This window comes from Halichoerus grypus, chromosome 10 (genome assembly GCF_964656455.1).
Source record: "Halichoerus grypus chromosome 10, mHalGry1.hap1.1, whole genome shotgun sequence".
Taxonomy (NCBI): domain Eukaryota; kingdom Metazoa; phylum Chordata; class Mammalia; order Carnivora; family Phocidae; genus Halichoerus; species Halichoerus grypus.
This window is the reverse complement of record NC_135721.1, coordinates 16,938,724-16,942,205: the sequence shown is the minus strand read 5'-3', so window position 1 is coordinate 16,942,205 and position 3,482 is coordinate 16,938,724. Positions and strand designations below refer to the sequence as shown.

Genomic DNA, 3,482 nt, shown 5'->3' with positions numbered 1-3,482 from the left:
AATTGACTCTGAAGAGGGCAATGGGGTCATATGATTCGGACCTAGATGCCTCATTTCACTGTGAATGGTGAGGACAGATCTTATAGAGGGGATATGGCTGAGTAGTCCCTTGCAAAAGCTGTCTCTTATAATTTATAACTAGTAATATAAACATCCACATCTGGGGAGGTCATTCACATCATCTCCAGTACATCTTTATATATCTTCAATTATTAATTTTAAATCAATTTAATCTATATTTCCTCTATATTACTCTAGAAAGTCATTTTATTTCTGCCTTTTTTGCATCCATTGCTCTCCAGATTAGAGTAAGTTTAGAAACCAAATAAACACAATGAAGATCTAGCAGTCTAAAGTTACCCTTAAAGATAATAGCTAAAATTAATTACCTTATTTAATCCTCACAACAAATCTATGAGGCAGAATCAGTACTATTCCCATTTTAACAATGAAGAAACTGAAGCAAAAAGGTTCAAATGAATAATCCAGGTCACACAGTTAGAAAGTGACAGAACCAGGTCCAAACCTAGTCTGAGTACAGGACCTGAACTTTAAACAATTATACTACATTAACACATGTGCTTGTTTTTACTTATTTCAGCCAGTATTTGCAGGGTGGGGGGCAGGCCCCCATCTAAAAATACCATAGCAATCTCAGACATAAAAGTGGTTCATAGGACAAGATCTTCCCATGTGTATCTGCATCTGCTCACTCTCAGAAGAAGTACCTGCCATGAATCTTTACAACTTCTTGCACATCTGGCAGCACTTGTCTCATCCCAGAGAAGCTTTGGGAGCTGGAAGCAGTTTACCTTTGTGGCTGAGATGGGAGATGGGGGTCTGAATTCAGGCCACCAAGATTGGAATGCTAAATACATTTCTTAAGCGCTGTGTAAATTTGAGCAAAGAACCAAACTGCTCTACAATTCATTTTTAAAATCTGGGTGTTGATGCCTACCTCCCAATTTCTGTTAGGATTAAATGAGGCATGATACACATTTAGTTAATTTGGCTGCTAATTTTAGGGCATACTCATTGCTTAGTCTCAACTGCCTCCTGTCTCTTCCTTTTCTCCACCTACCAGTATTTAACACCATGGTCCTCACTGGCCCTTGCACATTTTAGCATTAGAACTTCTACTTTGTGTAGCTCTTCAGTCTGCTGTCCTGTATATCTTCTGCTGTCAAATTGTAGCTTCTGTAATAAGTGAATGAAACTCAAGAACTCGTAAATCTCCCTGATTTCTCTGCATAGGAAGACTCAAGAGGCAATACTGTGATATTTTAACTGGTCTTTGGATTTGCAAAAAGCCAAAGAAATCATCATCCACTGGAAATAGCTTCCGAGGAGAATCCAGCAGAATAGAGAAATGTTAGGTCATCTCTGGCTTTTTTGAGAGAATTATGAAATATATTCAGCCATCACTGATTTTTCGTGGGTGGAATATTTAGGAAATATGACACTTTATGTTCTAAAATTGTATTTTATGATCAGCAGAATCTGTAAAGTCTTAAATCTGCATTAATAATAATATAGATCTAATTTCTATTGCTCTTAGTTTTTGTAGAATACTCTTATATAAATTTTTCCATCAGCCCTTACAATAATGAATGAAGTATTTGTTATTATCCCTATTTTATAGATGGGAGAATTGGTTTCCAGAAAGATTAATGGCTTCTCACTTCATTGTTCAAACCAAGGGCTCCCATGCCTTGCAGCATATGGCTTGACAGCATAGAGTTTGGAATCAAAGGGACTGGTTTTCATCTGAGCTTGCAGGGTAGCAAAAATAAAGATAGTAACACCTCCTTCATAAATGGGAAATGTGTTTGGCTGCAAGTACCAGAAAGCCAATTTACAGAAATGCAACCGAGTTGGGGATTACAGATCTCACACAAAAGGAGATGTGGGCCCAGGACTGGTTTCCTCCTTTGACAGTGTTGTTGACAACCAGACTGCAGTTCCCTTGGCTTTTCCCTATCCTTGTCACCTCTTCCAGAGCTGCAGACATGCTGCCTGTGTCTCGGGTAGAAATAAGAAGGATGAAATTTTCAGTCTCTTTCTTTCCTTTCATAGACAAAGCAAAGGCTTTGCTTGTTATAGCCTCCCCGTGGACTTTGCTGTTCTGCCACAGTGTGCACTGTTAAATGACCACCACCTGCTGCAAGGGACTCTGGGAAAAAGAATGTTGACCTTGGGGCTGGCAATGTTGCTGCCCACAACTAGAATGGGGTCACTGTTAGTAAAAATGGGGGGGGTGGATCTTACCAGGACCAGCAAGTGTGTCTATCTCACATAGCTTAGATCTTGCTCTCTGACTCCATACATTCCAGACTGTTCAATGGATTTGTAATAAATTTCCAAGATGAAGGGAAATTTCTTGCTCATTGTTTGCCTGAAATCTTGGCTTGTGTTCATCTTATTAAACAAAAAATATGCTCCAAAAACACCCAAGAGTTCAACTACTAAAACTCCTTTAAAGATCTTCTTTGCCACTGGTTCCATAGTGCGGGCCATCCTGAGGTGCTTACACGCAGCTGTTTTTTTTTCATAGACAAAAAGCACCTTTGAAAGAAAAATGGTAGTTGCTAATAATTATCAAAGTCGAATGTTACCTATATTTTTTATTGTGTTGAACTCTTAATATCTTTCAACTTGTTTTAGCCTCATAATATTCCTCTAAATAATAGTGGATAGTATAATTATTATAATTTACATGGGGTGCCTGGGTGGCTCAGTCGTTAAGGGTCTGCCTTCGGCTCAGGTCATGATCCCAGGGTGTTGGGATCAAGCCCTGCATCGGACTCCCTGCTCTGCGGGGAGCCTGCTTCTCCCTCTCCCACTCCCCCTGCTTGTGTTTCCTTCTCTCACTATGTCTCTCTCTGTCAAATAAATAAATAAAATCTTTAAAAAAAAATCATTATAATTTACAGACAGGAAAACTGATCTCCACAGAAGTGAAGGGAATTGCTTAAATTAATGGCGGGGCATGAGTTTTTATTCAAATCTTGCAGTCGGATCTGAATATCATGTACTCAAAAGACACTCTTTCCTCCAGACTGATAGAGGTAGTTATAAATGATAAGTAATGGTCATTTTGTTATTGATTCATTACTGAAAAATTAAAGATAGATAATATTCTCTAGTAATATGATCCCTTGCAATTTAAAAAGTATTTCACTATTTGACATTCAAAAAACACAAAGTAGACATTTGATTTGTATATTTGCTCTCTATAGGCAAGTGAGTTTGTGACCCCTAATTAACTTACAGAAAAGCCATTTCCTGGTACCAGTCACTGGAGCAGATGATACAGCATTTTCCTTTTTCATTTCTGAGATTTCCTTGGGATCTTCATACATTCACGATATGAAAGGAAACTTTGGTTGTTTTCAAGTTAGATGGAAAAAATGTACTCGCCTTTAGTCTTTTGGGCAGTGATTGGCGTACACTAACTGCACTCAGTAACGACTGGGTACAAA

The 3,482-nt window shown here is 38.4% G+C and overlaps 1 pseudogene; it reads right to left on the bottom strand.

The window, feature by feature from the left end:
- Window positions 1-2,286: 2,286 nt before the first annotated feature.
- Window positions 2,287-2,530, bottom strand: LOC118543520 (protein CEBPZOS pseudogene; annotated as a pseudogene).
- Window positions 2,531-3,482: the final 952 nt, after the last annotated feature.